Below are 17,488 nucleotides of genomic sequence, written 5' to 3'. Positions count from 1 at the left end.
AAAACAGGTAAATTCCCGTAAGCTTGGACAGAAGGGATTATAATCCCTATTCATAAGGGTGATAAATCCGATCCTGGTAATTATAGAGGCATCACCTTATTAAGTAACTTTGCAAAATTGTTTACATGTATACTCAATCAGCGAATATCGACATGGTGCGAAAACAATGATGTTATATCTGACGCGCAGTTCGGGTTTAGAAAAGGCAGGTCAACTATAGATGCAGTTTTCATACTCCATTCAATTATTGAAAAATATGTTAATATGAACAGGCGATTGTATTGTTGTTTTATTTATATGAAACGTTGCTTCGATTCCATATATTTAAATGCATTATGGCTAAAGTTATATAAGTCGAATGTGGACGGCAAAATGTTGCGCATTATACGCAGTATGTACCAATCAGTCAAATGTTGTGTTAGACATTGCAACACATACTCCGATTATTTTAATATAGCAGTCGGGCTAAGGCAGGGGGAGATAACATCGCCGATACTTTTTTCTCTTTTCGAAGACGATCTTGAAATGTTTTTACAAAAAAGACATAATGCGGGAATAAATATACAATATAAAGAAGTGAAACTCCAGCTGCTGGAGCAGTATTGAATTTTCATTAAAAACAATTAGTTGGTCCTTTATTTAAGGCAAGTGACCGATTGCCCAAACAGTACAAAACAGCACAATACAGCACAATACAAACCAACATAAACACAAAATATGAATAAAGCTGGGGTCATCGCCTTGGAACGGTCAATGCAAAGCATTGGGGGTTTAAACCTGGTTATAGAGCGCTCAACCTCACACTTGGCCCAGCAATATTCATAATACATTTAAGTGTAAATAAAATTTAACGTCATAGCATTGTAACTCAAACTGAACAATAATAAAAGGGAATTAAAACGCATTCAATTTAATTACTATTTAATTACTCAACGACATATGTTTAAGTCTACTTCTGTTTGCAGACGATATGATTGTCATAGGTGAAACGCCGTAAGATCTACAACAGTCTATCGACCGTTTATATGAATATTGTAATACCTGGGGTTTGCAAGTTAACATTACAAAAACCAAAATTATTGTTTTCCGCAAACGCGGAGCTGTCAAACTTAATGAGCGGTGGGTTATGGTAACGAAAACATAGATATTGTAAACGATTTTATATATCTGGGTGTAACACTTAATTATACAGGGAACTTTAATCTCAATACTAACACTCTGCGTGGTAAGGGTCTAAAGGCACTTAATATATTGCTATCAAACTTAAAAAATTTAGTGGTACACCTTAGGTAGGTTTACAGTTGTTTGATGCGTTTGTTTCTTCAATTATTACATACTCGTGCGAAGTATGGAGTTTTTCAAAGTGTAGCGAGTTGGAAAAATTGCACCTTAAATTCTGCAAAGCTGTTCTTGGTGTAAGGAAATCAACTTCAAATGTAGGCGTTTACGGCGAACTTGGTAGACACCCGTATATATTAACAGGTTTGTACGCATAGTAAAATATTGGTTTAAAATAACTAAAAAAGAAAACATTATTTACGATCCATACTGGAAGACGGTTTGGCTGACTTAAATGATAATAAATGTAACTGGTTCGGAAAGGTCAGGGACTTCATATGTAAATACGGATTTAACTATGTGTGGTCTAATAACTCACAAATAAATGAGGCAACTTGTTTGTCTTTGTATAAACAAAGAGTTATCGACGAAACCTACAAGAGTGGAAACGAGATATTGATGATAATAGGGTACTCATTGTATATAAAGCATTAAAAACAACCTTTTCTTTTGAATCATATCTCGAGACGATTTTGTCAAGAAATCTAAGGATGGCGATAACGAAATTACGCATCTGTGCACATAACCTTAAAATTCAGACGGGTAGATATGATAGAATGGAAAGAAATATGCGACTCTGCCAATTATGTAACAGCAACGAAGTGGAAGACGAATTCCACGTTCTGTTGAAATGGTCCAAATTTGTCAAAATCAGAGGAAAATACATTAAAACGTATTATAGAGTCAGTCCTAGCATGTTCAAACTCACACAGTTATTGACCACACAAAGTAAAAGCGAAATGTTCAAGTTAGGCAAGTTCATATCAGAGGCACTAACTATTCGCCAAGTTTATACTCATAGTAATGTATAATTGTGTTATATGTATAACTGTAGTGTTATATGTATAACTGTAGACTGAACTCATTATGATACATTATGATATAAAGTGATATGCTGCATTTAACAAGGCTATGTAACTATTGTATGCTGATGTTGTTGTTGCATTAACATTAAGTATAAATAAAATTCGGTATTCTGTGTACTACTAACATTTAACTGTGATTCAAATTGTATTATGTTTTGTTCTTTAACAAGATACTGATTTATTTTATTGATCATGTTGTGTAACTATTGTATGCTGATGGAGTTGTTGCATTAACATCAAGTATAAATACAACTCGGTATTCTATGTACTACTAACATTTTACTGTGCTTCAAATTGTATTATTTTTTGTTCCTTAAAAAGATATTGATTTATTTTATTGATCATGTTGTGTAACTATTGTATGCTGATGGAGTTGTTGCATTAACATCAAGTATAATAAAATTCGGTATTCTGTGTACTACTAACATTTTACTGCGATTCAAATTGTATTATTTTTTGTTCTTTAAAAAGATATTGATTTATTTTATTGATCATGCTGTGTAACTATTGTATGCTGATGGAGTTGTTGCATTAACATCAAATATAAATAAAATTCGGTATTCTGTGTACTTCTAACATTTTACTGTGATTCAAATTGTATTATCTTTTGTTCTTTAAAAAGATATTGATTTGTTTTATTGATCATGTGTAACTAGTGTATGCTGATGGAGTTGTTGCATTAACATTTAGTATAAATAAAATTCGGTATCCTGTGTACTACTAACATTTTACTGTGAATCAAATTGTATTATTTTTTGTTCTTTACATAGAAATGGATTTATTTCATTGATGCAACGACATGTTAAAGCAGTTCCATATATAGCTAGATACACTGTTATCATGTTTGTCTAAAATATATATTAAGTTCATCCATTACCAAATTATGATATTTCTGAAAGAAAAAACAACGACTTACTATATTCATGTATTTTGTATTATCATTTTGTTCAACACTAGAAACTGTAAAGTTTATGTGTAATAAAATTCTGTTCTGTTCTGTTCTGTATTTGGTAGTGGTAGCGTAATTGATTAAGTAATGGTGAGTTTCAAAATTGAAAACGTTTCACTGTGTTATACTTGCTTTACTAATGTTCAACATATTTTAATAGTGGATTGAATGCTACCAAAAAAATGAATTTGACACCGGAATTATCAGCTTGTATTTGCTGAATGAGGAGGTGTCTTTACATGTATAAGAAAAGGAGATTAATTCACAGAAGTTACTATGAAGTTAATTTTACCGTCAAATGTGTATTGTACATTTCTATACATTTATTACGGCCAAATACAGAAATGTAAACTGTTTCTGGGTAGGAAGTTTTTGTTTTATTTGTCAGTTCTCTTGTCATGCAATGGTCAAAATCTAGATTTTCGATCGTTCGAAAGTTAGAGAAAGATATTTACGCGAATATGTGAAAAACTGCGTTATGGGTGTTTCAATACTTTGATTTTTTTAATAAACCTTCCTAGCCATCCTTTATTTCACCACGGTACTGCATGTTCTGATATGTGAAAGAAGTATACTATTGTTAGGGTTTATATTTATATCACTTGATATAGACTTGGCTTTGATTTATACGCCCACAGTGTTTTACATAATTATTTTAGCATTTTAGATATAATTTTTCACTCGTATATAATTACACAAACTTATTGAAAATTAATATCCATTATTGACATAAGCATGCTCTATTCATACACACTTGTATATCCAGTTCAACATTCTTTCTTAATACATCAGCGTTTGCACATGATGTGACGTTCGGAAACAAAATAACTCAAAGAATTATATGACCGATAACATAGATCTATTGCGTTGTAACCTTTAACTTAGACAGTCTCTTTTAGAATATAACTTTATATAGCATAACATGCTAAAGCAACGATTACCGAAAATAAGTGCAAGCTGACTATATTTACAACATACATGTATTGCGATTCGTACATACTCGATAATCTTATTTAAATAGAACAAGCTTCAAAGGGACTTGTTCACAGATTAAAGTGTTTTTAATGTCATTAAAAATGTTTACTAACAAATAAATAATATTTATAAAAGTCGTAACTTATTATACAAACAACACAAAAAGTTGATAACAAAGTATTGCCTTAACCGGATTTGAACCCGGTACCTGTTGAAGAAAAGGCTTTGTGCTATCATATCGCCAAACAGGCTGTGCTATAAAGAAACAAAACATAGCCGCTATCATAGAAGAAAACGTGTTTTTGTTTCAAAATTATCAAGGGCATTTTTTGCAAACTCGTTATTAGTTTAGCAATTTATAATGAAAATTATCTATTAAGACACCAATATTTTAAATGGTATTACTCGTCTGAAATGTTATATCGCTTGTTAAACCATAATGAATACATTCGTTTTTGAATCTATGGACATCGTAATTTTCGCGAATTGTGAATAATTTACTTTGATTTATTGGTTCAAATAATGACGGTGCATATAATGTCCTGCGTAACTTTAATATAAACTATTGTGCTTTTACAAAACCAAATGAAATAGCTACTTACATTGTTCGTTAAAATTTATCAAATTGTATCAAAACTTAGGACATTGCCGCTATAACCTGACTAAAATATCGCGCTGATATGTACAGAGTAATTAACATTTATTATCAATACATTAAGAGTATTTGAAAGATAACATGACCGTCGCCCGAAACCTTAGTATAGATTATAACACCATATATAGTAACTACGGCCGTGGATGGTCCATATACCATGTAGGGTATCACAATATATAAATATGCGTTGGGCGCTGATCACATGATCCTATTTAATATTCTAAATGTATACATAATGTTACTATCTTTGTTTGTGGGAGATATTATAATGCGGGCGTAATGCACATTGATGATTTCCGGAAATCACCGAAAGATAGAGCTCGTGTCCCTTTTCTTCATTTGTAGTTTTTTGTGTGTTTTATATATATATATATATGTTTTCAACTTAAATGTAATGAAAAAGTGACATATTTATTTTATACTGTTTGTATTAAGACGATGTACTTATGTATAAGTCTTAATAAAATGTCTGTTCTGCTCTATTCCTCATAACCTAGACATCTTGCGTTGATACACCAAACGTGTGATCCGTCTTTTGTATTAAGGCTGTATACGAATCACTTCTAAACACATTATTGTTAAATTCTGAATTATTATACATGCATGAGCGATAACTACTTGTCCTTGATAAAAGTTGCAGGTTCCTTCTTTTTACAGGTACACTGGATCATTGACAAATGCTACGCATCAAGTTATCTCCCCGATGACACCTCGTGTGGCGCATACTCATGACAAGACCATAATAAGTGCGAAAATGACAGTTTATTAACATCAATGCATTGTGGCCATTCTTGCTGACCATGCAACTGTTATTAATATTTATTAAAATACTTCATGTTCAATATAGGTATTTTATAACTTAAAGCATTGATGTACAAATAATACAAAGGTTGATTCCCCTACTATATCAAAGCGCTGAAGGCACTGAATTTGTACGCTATTGCATAATCTTAGACGCGACTCAGTTTTTAAAATTATGTTACAGCTTTTTGTATCGCACGTGTGAAATGAACAAAACCCATTCAAATTTATAAAGAGTGTGTCTTAAAGCACGGGTCGAATTGTGGCTGCACTGTTTATCCTAATAGTTATGTTATAGAGATAACTTAGACAAAATAACGTCTCTTTTTCTTTCGCAATTGGTTCCTGCAATGGCAACCATCTTAAGAATGTTGGTTTCCTTGCTAGAGAATAACTAGCCTAGAATCCTGTACATGTTGTGTTATGTGTATCTTATATTTTAATTATTTTCTTTAAATTATTGAGCAACAATATTGCCGACATGACAAATTACATAAAGTAGAAAGATGAGCCCCCTCTGTACGTTACTTATGTCGTTATTTTGGTCCGTTATGACTTTTTTTGAAAAAACCTATAAAGTCATGGATAACGACATTTATTCCATTGCTGAACACTTTTTCTCACGCATAGACTCGCATAATCCCAACTGGATCGATTCCCCAATGCATCCGTATCAGAGCAACTCTTATCAATTACTGCAGACTTACTTCTTTTCTCGTCGCTGTTCAATGCCAGATTATCCCGTATATTCCATTTTAAATAGTAAACTCAAGAATTTCATAAACATAAACATTCGCCTTTTTTCTTAAGTAGCAAATTAATTTTTCGCATATGTGACACTTAAAAGAAGTGATGACAAAATGTCCAATCGAGACGGGGTTTTCCAACTGAACACACGTATGTCGCCTTACTTGCTTTTCAATAAATACACCAACACATTCCACGTGACGTTGTACACGTCTTCAAAGTTTTCGCGCGCTTTTTACTGAGACAAAGAAACCGCAAAAATACACGAAGCACTGTTTATTTGAAGCTACAATTTGTTTATGTGGCGTTAACAATAAAATTCAGAAGCGTGTTTCGGATTACAAATTTATTTATGCCAATTTGAGAATTCGACAAACAATTTAGTGGTATGTAATGAATTCAACTTTAAGTTATTAAAATTCTTTACATCAAATATATGATTTAACTGTATTTTGCATGTAATGCGCAATTTTCGCGAGAAAAGCAAATGTGGGATAAATTTCTTGCTCAGAAAAATTCCAGAGGTCAGGGCGGGATTCGAACCAGGGTCCTTTTGTTTACTAAGCCAGAGATCTACCATTACACCACTGTTCCGACTCAATTATCGTCTGCATAATTTTACTGCAGGTAATGCAGGCCTACGAGTGCTGTCGCTCATGCAAAGTGTGCACTCTCATTGGCCAACATCGATTGTATACAACGACGCTCCGCCCAGTGTAGCTAAGATCATACTGACTTGCAAAACTCGCTACATTATTTGTACGCTATCGCGTCCAAACAAAAATGTGATAGTTGCATACTGCTAACAGCTTCCTGGTCTTCTGTGCCTTAACATAAAATTCCTATATGATATTATAACAAATATACTTTTTACTGATTTTACTTTTTATGTCGTCAAATATTCTTTGATCAATACGTTGATTTTTTTTAGGAAAATTTCAGCAAAAAATTATCATCATGATTGCTTAAATCACGGAATGCCGGACAAAAACCCTCCCGGACAAAACCCTCCGTCAGTTTTATAGAGGCCGGACAAAAACCCTCCATGAAAAAAACGTTAACGAGTTGACTTCCACAAGTGCAAATTTGCTAAACAAAACACGTACGAGTTGACAAAAAAGTGTGCTGACTACCATGCGAGTTAACATAGGTACGAGTTGATCAGCAATAAATTTGGCGATGCCGGTCATTTGTGTGTATGCATAAATTACTCCTCTAGAACCCATTAACGCATCGATAGTTTGCATGAGGTACGAATTGGAATTGGTTTAAGTTGTCTACCGTGAGAGTTAACCAAAAAACGTGCGAGTTGACTACCGTGCGAGTTGACTTAGGTACGAGCACAGGTGGAAGTAACGTACCCTGGATAGTATTTTTTTTTATGAGCCCAATATATTCCAATAACTATATAAAATCATGTTTTATGAGAAAAAAATTTGACAAAGAGCCATGAAAAAAAATCCCCACCCTCTGATATTGGAATCATAACAAGGTCATTAACTAGAATTTATTATAGACCTGTCTTCGCGGGCCGCAAAAATGTCAAAAATAGCTTAAATCCAAAGCATCCCATGATCATCCTATGGGCAATTGGACAACCTTTAAAAAAAGTTAACTTCAAATAAATCTGTCCAGCCGTTAACTCACAGTCGGTCGATAACCAAGCAATATTTCCAGTCCGTTTGTCAACCCGAATAAATCTTCTACAGACTTTCAAACAATATTTCTTAGTTTTTGCCCCTTAATCGATAGATCGCGTCCTATTCCTTTATAACAACGAGGCGTGTCAAATAATGCATGCATAATGCAACCACCTACCCCTAAAAACTAATTCCAAAAGTTTTTTTTTGTTGCAACAACTGTTTAAAGTCTAAATTTGATTTACTTGAAAACGAAAGTAGCCATCGCTCTTGAACCCGGCTTACCAGTGAATTACACTGACAGAGCCAGGCACAGAAATATCCAATCAACAACAACAACGACGTTTTGATAAATGTAAATAAATGAAAAATACTTATCATTCTGATTGTATTGGAATTAGTTTTTAGGGGTAAATGGTTGTATATGCATGCATTATTTATCACGCCTCGTTGTTTTAAATGAATAGGATGCGAGCTATCGATTGAGGGGCAAAAACTAAATAATATTGTTTGAAAGTCTGTCGAAGATTTATTCGGGTTGGGGATTTTTTTTCATGGCTCTTTGTCAATTTTTTTTCTCATTAAACATGATTTTATATATTTATTTGAATATATTGGGCTCCTAAAAAAGTACTATCCTGGGTACGTTACTTCCACCTGTGGGTACGAGTTGACTGTAAACCGCTCTTATGTATTGAGGGAATGTGTACTGTGGGCCCTTCATGAGAAAACAATTATCAGAAGGCTCATTTTCTAAAAAAAAATTCCGAACTCGACAGCCAGCTGGGGGAGGGGTTGAGGGGCGGGATCCAGGTCTGAGGTGCTGTAAATAAATATATAGACGTTCAACTCAGTATATGGAGTATTTTATGATCATTTTTAACCGGAATAAATCTATACATTCAGAAAGAATTGACCCATTGAGTTTTAGGAGACTTTAATTTCATTTTAAACCCAATTTTGGATAAAATTGGAGGTACATTAATTGATACAATAAAGGGTTGTAAAGTTTTCAAACAAATAATCGAAACATTTGAAATAACAGATAATTATAAACGTCAAAATCCTGCAAAATCATAGAAAATTGGAGTAGGAAATGTTTAACATATTTTATAGAAAAAAAAACAACAATTACGACTAATACATTGCAGTAGATGGTAATTTCGTAAAAAAAAATATTGGTGACGAGGAGGGTGGGGGGGATTGAGGAGTTACACTTTACTGTCAATACATGAACATGAATAAACATATGTACTCAAACAATGCGACAGATAAACTAATGTATAGAGCAAATTAGCGTTTGCTGTCATCGTAACGCTGAAAATTGGCTACTACTTTAACCCCCTTAACGCAAACCAAAATTATGTATTAAACGTCGAATATCGTTTTTAAGAGATTTCTTTTTAACCTAAGCTTCATCTTTGTAAAAAATAAGTGTAGTTTGTTTGAATCCTGTATAAAATTTTGAGAGGTTGTAAGTCAATATAATTTCCCTCCTTTATGTTTTTGTAAAATCTCACCACTGTAGACAATTAAATGTAAATTATATTGAAGTTTGCGTGGCCGTTTGCTGAGCCTTCATTAAAATGTCCAACTTCATGTCCTGTGAATGTAAAATTTACTACATTTAAAGAGCGAACATCTGCAGTGCCTTCAGCGCGTTGATTTTCATCCTCACCCCAGGAAACCCGATACCTTGCGGGTCGTGTAATACCATAGGGGACAGTGCTGTGCATTTTGGCATGAACTAACATAGGGTAATTCAATTGGAAAAATTAAACTTTTCAAAGCCCAATTTGAAACAACTGTGTTTTAACATTGATAACATAGGTATTGGCCTACATGTAGAAAAAATCATGACAATTTTTCTTAAACAAATGAGCGAAATATGGCTCCCTGAAGTAGATGATTGGACAAAACGGGCCATGTTCAGGCATTTAAGGGAGAAAAGAACTGCTTTAATTTGCAAGCCACTACCATTATTAAAGGATTTATACAAACTTTCACAAGTCTACCATAACCGCTCAGCAGGGTTTCTCCAGAAAACTATTTATTGTGGAGAAATTTGCGTTTTAATGACCATGTTGGAAAATCATTGATACCATCTGGGGAAGACCAGGAAACCATATGTGGGCAGAGACTTTATAATTCTTTTTCGTGACAAAAAACCTAATTTTCCGCCATTTTAATGCAATTTCTTTGCTTTGTAGAGGCCTATAGTAAGTGTATGTGGGCACATATGCATACACATGTACTTTTAATGCTTTTTAATACATTCAATGATGTTAATGTGGTTATTCAATGTCCACTTTAGATATGTAAAAAAGCTATCACAATGCTAGTGTTGCCCCCCCCCCCACACACACACACATTATTATACCGCAACAAAATCTGTTTGGGGGTTATATAGGAATAAGTTTGTCCCGACCGTCTCTGTCCCAGTATGTTACGTCCCTCCCGATTTTTTGTCCGTTTTTCCACCCGATTTATTTTCATGAAATAAATTTTGAACAAATGAACATACAACATTCAAACTTCATATGTTAATGCCACCTTATTAGCTTTATATATACACCCCACCGTCTTTTAGGTCACTAGGTCATGATCAAGGTCACTTAAATCTCTTATAGAAAACTTTATCACTTTATAACTGTTTAATGGAAGTGCTTCCACCTACAGCCTTCAAAATTCATATATTGATGCACCTCTATGAGTTTTACATGTCAAATCAAGTGACAGATCACAAGGTCAAATGTCAATGACACTTCAACCTCTAATAGAAAACTTTAATGGTGTCTTCAGAACAAAAATGCTTCCATCTGCAATCTTCAGACTTCCTATGTAGATACACCTGACCTAAATGAGTTTTACATTATCACACTACATTATTTGGCCATTAGGTCAAAGGCCAATGTGTTCTCTGATAAAGAAACATTACATTGGCCCTTCTTGGGTTCTAAAAACCTCATATGTAGATGCATCAATGAATTTTGCGCAACACATAGCGTTAAGATCACAGGTGGAATGGAATATAAATTATTAAAAATGCATAGTGTAATAAAGGGAGTAAAGGTAAAATGTTTTCAACATTCAAACATATAATATCAACATGAGAGCTATTGTTACTCTAAAATCTATCATTGTCATTGCACAAAATCAAAGACTGCTTGTGAATATAAATTTGTTACAGCAACTATCTGTAATATGAGCTTTTATTTGTCCCATTTTGGTTGGCAACTTGCATTATAACATCTGCAAGTGGGATAACAGGAAAAGTTGCTATTGCACAGTGTTGCATTTCCATTTCATCCTCTTAATATATCACATGCATTTAGCAAAAATGCTTAGTGTTTTCTGGCGGTGTGGTATTAATAACTTATCAAACTTCTTCTCAAGAAGGTCAGATATCTATCTATCTATCTATCTATCTATCTATCTATCTATCTATCTATCTATCTATCTATCTATCTATCGATCTATCGATCTCTCTATCTATCTATCTATCTATCTATCTATCTATCTATCTATCTATCTATCTATCTATCTATCTATCTATCTATCTATCTATCTATCTATCTATCTATCTATCTATCTATTTATCTATCTATCTATCTATCTATCTATCTATCTATCTATCTATCTATCTATCTATCTATCTATCTATCTATCTATCTATCTATCTATCTATCTATCTATCTATCTATCTATCTATCTATCTATCTAATTATCTATCTATCTATCTATCTATCTATCTATCTATCTATCTATCTATCTATCTATCTATCTATCTATCTATCTATCTATCTATCTATCTATCTATCTATCTATCTATCTATCTATCTATCTATCTATCTATACTGTCTAACTCCCCTTGCGGTTATTATTGACAATATGGTGGACGAACCAGTTATCGAACACATAGGGAATTACGTTAAAAATTTAACACTTAAAATAACAAAAACATTATGTTTTAACAAATGACTAAACGTGTAATCATTTAATAACTTATCGGTTAAGTTTTCCAGCAAATATCCTTCAAGAATTCATAACAATGATTACACTTGTCTGTGAACAAGGTAGGTGTTATTCTTTTAATCAACTGTACTTTGTGTGATTAAATGTATAAAATCGGTATCAACGTCCTGTGTTGAAGTCTTGTTTGCGGCCAAAACTAGCAATGACCATATTCGTTAAAAAGGGAGTAACAAGTCAGCTCATTGAAATTAAAAAGTCAAAATCAACTATTATCTTGTTTGATAGACAATTCTTTCTAAGGCCAGTCTGTGCCGATTTTAATGTTTCTTAAATACGTTTAACAGTAAAATCAAAGAAAACTTAAGGCAATCTAAACAGAATTAAGCGCAAGTTAAGCGACTTCATTTCAAATTATTTTTTTCTCATTATGACACTTGCCGAATTAGCACCAAAAGTCTCAGAACACACCACATAAATATTAAACATAAAAACCCCATATACACTTATTAAGACATCATTTTTATGTACCTAACCAATTAATGTATGCGACAAAGCAGTCAAGTCTTTCTTTATATTTTCCAAAATAGTGTGGGTAAAAAGAAATAAAACTCGAGAGTGTTGAAAAGGCACTATTGATCATATATAAGGTATTAAAAGTACAATTGAATGCATATGTGCCCACATACACTTTCTGTAGGCCTCTTCAAAGCAAAGAAATTGCAACAAAATGGCTGAAAAGAATTATAAAGTAACAGCCCACATATGGTTTCCTGGTCTTCCCCAGATGGTATCAATGTTTTCCCAATATGTTCATTAAAAACGCAAGTTTCTCGACAATAAATAGTCTTCTGGGGAAACCCTGCTGAGAGTTTATGGCAGACATGTGAAAGTTTGTATACATCCTTTAATTATTGTAGTGGCTTGCGAATTAAGTAGTTTTTTATCCCCTAAATGCCTGAACATGGCCCGTTTTGCCCGATATTCTACTTCAGGGAGCCACATTTCGCACATTTTTTAAGCAAATTTGTCAGGATTTTTTCTACATGTAGGCCAATACCTTTTTACCATTGTTAATACACAGTTGTTTCAAATTAGACTTTGAAAAAATTAATTTTTCCAATTTACTTACCCTCTGTAAGTTCATGCCAAAATGCACATCACTGTCCCCTATGGTATTACACGACCCGCAAGGTATCGGGTTTCCTGGGGTGATCCTGGTAAAACTGGAGTTTAACGTTGCTTATATTTGTATGCCCGGTATTGATGTTAAAGTTTCATTATCTTTGACATAAAATTCTTAGTATTTAGTAAAATGATAACAATATATGCTTATCTCTGAAAGTGGGGCCAAAACATTATTATTGACTAGCCACATTCAACGTTATAAATTCATAAAGACATGGTTACCGCTAAGCTTGTGTTCTTGTTGCTTCAATCTAAAAGGAAGACCACTCGGGAGACCCCGAGCTTGTGGTAACAGTGTCGTTTTCCCACGTTCTGCGTATTGCATACCGCTTTTCCAAATGGTCCGGAGCCGTGTGTACAATTATCAGCACCGATAAAGTTTTCACTTATGAACACAATTCTGGATTTAAAAAAAAGGTATTTTCCGTTTATGGTCACCGGATACTTCGCTTAACATGATGCGTATATGATCTTATCAAGTTCAGGTTGTGGCGTTACCGCCAATAGTTCTGGCGACAGCGTGGTTGGTGTGGGTGGCGCAACTAATGTTGTCGTCAATTTTCAAATTAGAGATATTGTCTTAACATCTGGATCGTTTAGGACTTGCTTGATTTCAAGCCTTTTAAACTAAACGTTCCTACTTTAAATGTTCTCCGTATATATAATACTAAACATGATGAATACAAGGAATGTTACTAGAGCTGCTGCGACGATGTTTTTCGAGAAGCGAAGACACATTTGGAGCAGCTGACATATATCCGGACCGGCCAATGCCCAGTGCCTCTTCAACTCGACCCGCTTGGTCTTCAATTGTGGCGGTCCGGAACATGTCTGCAAGTATACACAACAGTCGTGCATATTACTAGATTAAATATTACTCCTGAGTAGGTTGAATAGCTACTTATATTTATGTTGCAGATACTATTACTGCTTCTAGTTTTGTTCGTTGTGAGCGTAAGCTCACGACTAATGTAGAGAGGCAGTTTTGCAAGTTAGTCTGCTTTAGCTACGCTAGGAACGATAACTGCAAGTAACTACGCTAGGAACGATAACCACTGCCTGTTTATACTTCACTGGTACACTGCAGCAGACAGCCTGTATGTAAACAATAGGTTTAAGAGCTTGTGCAACGGTATTTGCCAGTCTAGTGTTTATAACAGCATGTGCGACGACATTGGCCAGTGTATCATTGAAATCTGTACATATTTGCTGCTTTCAGGGACAAAATTGTTGCTCAATAATTTAAAGAAAATATATAAAGTATTAGATACAGTTAACACAATATGTACATTATTATAGGCTTCTTATTCTTTAGCAAGACAACCAAACTAAAGATGGTTGCCAGTGCAGCAACCAATTGTGAAAGAGGCATATTGTTGTTATTTTGTCAAAGTTATCTACATACCATAAATATGAGGACAAACAGTGCACACACATCTCGACTTGTGCTTTAAGACACACTCTTTATAAATTTGAATAGGTTGTGGACATTTTTCAAACTTGCCATATAAAAAGCTATAACATAATTTTGAAAACTGAGTTGCGTCTTAGATTATGCAATAGCGAACAACTTTAGTGCCTTCAGCGCTTTGATTTTATTTTGTGGCTCTTTTCCTTCTGCTTCCACCTCTGGGAAATATGTCACATTTCTTACTGCTTATTAAATGGTTAAAGCTAGTACGTGTATAGAGTGCAGTTTTTAAGTGTTTAAGTTTATGCAACAAATGTGGAAAAAATATGTGAACGTGCACATTTAGTCCCCATTTTGTTGATTTGGTCTGATTAAACTTTAGTTAATTAATGAATCGCTTTTATTGCAAGGAAAACCGTGTTTGCGACTCTCTATTTTACAAATATTTGAATATCTAAACATATTAATTATTTACGTGCAATCATAAGTTCCACTCGGTAAATTTTAAAGTATGAATTAAATATAGTTAAACTAAATATTTGATATAAACGTGAAGGTTAATGTATGTTTTCATCGGCGCAAACTGTAGATCGTTCAAACTATTGTCAATTTTATAAAATCTTAATTAACAACTAACTTAAAAGGTGAGCTGTTTATTTTTCTAGGGTTCTCCCTTAGACTGATACGTTGCCTGAAAACATAATAGAGTTATGGTGTTTTAATTGAGAAAAAAATAAATATCATTATGATATTTGACATTATATATACCTGTAGTTTAAGCATTTAAAAATATATAATGAACACGAGTTGACGAAATAGAAAAAACGAACAACTTAAAATCGGGTCATTTATCCAGTTTTTTCCGTGTTAATTTTAACGTCACGTTTATGATATAATTCAGCTCGCGGTTTAATACGATGTCATTCGTATTTAAGTAGAGTACACCTATGTCCTTGTTAGCTAGAAAACCACCCAGTGCTTAATGTGCTTAATAGTTGTATTATATTTCTCACCACGTAGGATATACTGCGCATTTTATGTTCTGCATTGACCGTTCCAAGGCGGTGACCCCAGCTTTATTCTTCTATGTATGTATGTTGTTTCGTATTGGGCTGGTACGTACTGTTTTGGCAATTGGTCACTTGCCTTAAATAGAGGACCAACTATTTTTTATAATGAGAATGCAATACTGCTCCAGCAGCTGGAGTTTTACTTCTTTATATTGAACGCTTTTTTATTGCTCGCGTTGCTTACAAAATAACGGTTACAAAAAGCGTACAAGTATTTGTAACATATTGGCAATCTTTCCCTTCAATGAACCGATTCGAGAACATTCAATTGAGCATATCATAAGTTACCTGAACAAACATATTTTAATGAATAAGGTCTTTACATTGTCTATACAAAACCTGTAATTGATATGGGGTGGCACGCACGCATCTCAAAATTGTGTCTATGCCGGGTGCACCACGTGAATACGACATGTGGCTCTAGCAAATATGAGACTCTTTATAGGGAAGCTGGGCTAATTGCAAGTATGTTTAGTGTCTGATTTTAAGACGATAAATGTGAACATCGATCTGGAAAAACTGGGCATAGCGCATGTGAGTAAAATTTTGTTTCAGATAAGCCTGTGCAGTCCACAAAAGCTAATCAGGGACGAAACTTTGCGCCTATAGTGGGTTTTCGTTTTAGAAGATACTTCATTCAAACGAAAAGTTCAATTAAAGCGAAAAGTGTCGTCCGCATTGACTATTCAGGCACAACACGTCTGTCCATAGCGAAAATCGAGAAACGTCCCTTATTAGCTTGTGAAGAATGCACGTTAGGCCCTGTTTTCAAGGCGAGGCTAATTTATTTTACATTTCAATGACATCACTTTTGAGCTTTAAACAAATAAAAAGCTGATAATAAAAATAATTGTATGATTAACATTTTTACAGATCGACACGAATATATAACATATTTTGTTTTGAATCGTGAACACGCAAATAGGAAATTTTTAATAAGCATGTTTATAAACCATGTTTGTTAATCGAACCTATATACGTTACAATACTAAAATATTTCAACATTTGCTGTTGTTATGTATGCTTAAATCTTTATTTTTTTACGAATTAAAAAAGCTTCTTCTATTGTTGCAATTTAAGACGGCAAAGCTATGAATTAAAAAAAAAGATTAAATAAATTTCACGTTTTAGTCGCGCACCGGGAAAACTTACTTAATGAATTTACTTTGAGTATCATTGCTGATAAGCTTGTGCTGCCCGACTTTAACACGAAGGAATAAAGCGGAGTTTCTCCAGAGCGTGGCTCATTTCTATTGTCAGGTTTCTTCTCTATAAGGACGTACTCAGCAGGCATGATATTGTCAGGTTTCTTCTCTATAAGGAAGTACTCAGCAGGCATGACATTGTCAGGTTTCTTCTCTATAAGAAAGTACTCAGCAGGCATGATATTGTCAGGTTTCTTCTCTATAAGGAAGTACTCAGCAGGCATGATATTGTCAGGTTTCTTCTCTATAAGGAAGTACTCAGCAGGCATGATATTGTCAGGTTTCTTCTCTATAAGGAAGTACTCAGCAGGCATGATATTGTCAGGTTTCTTCTCTATAAGGAAGTACTCAGCAGGCATGATATTGTCAGGTTTCTTCTCTATAAGGAAGTACTCAGCAGGCATGATATTGTCAGGTTTCTTCTCTCTAAGGAAGTACTCAGCAGGCATGATATTGTCAGGTTTCTTCTCTATAAGAAAGTACTCAGCAGGCATGATATTGTCAGGTTTCTTCTCTATACGGAAGTACTCAGCAGGCATGATATTGTCAGGTGTCTTCTCTATAAGGAAGTACTCAGCAGGCATGATATTGTCAGGTTTCTTCTCTATAAGGAAGTACTCAGCAGGCATGATATTGTCAGGTTTCTTCTCTATAAGGAAGTATTCAGCAGG

This window comes from Dreissena polymorpha, chromosome 9, assembly GCF_020536995.1.
Source record: "Dreissena polymorpha isolate Duluth1 chromosome 9, UMN_Dpol_1.0, whole genome shotgun sequence".
Lineage (NCBI taxonomy): Eukaryota > Metazoa > Mollusca > Bivalvia > Myida > Dreissenidae > Dreissena > Dreissena polymorpha.
Note: the sequence above shows the minus strand (reverse complement) of the source record.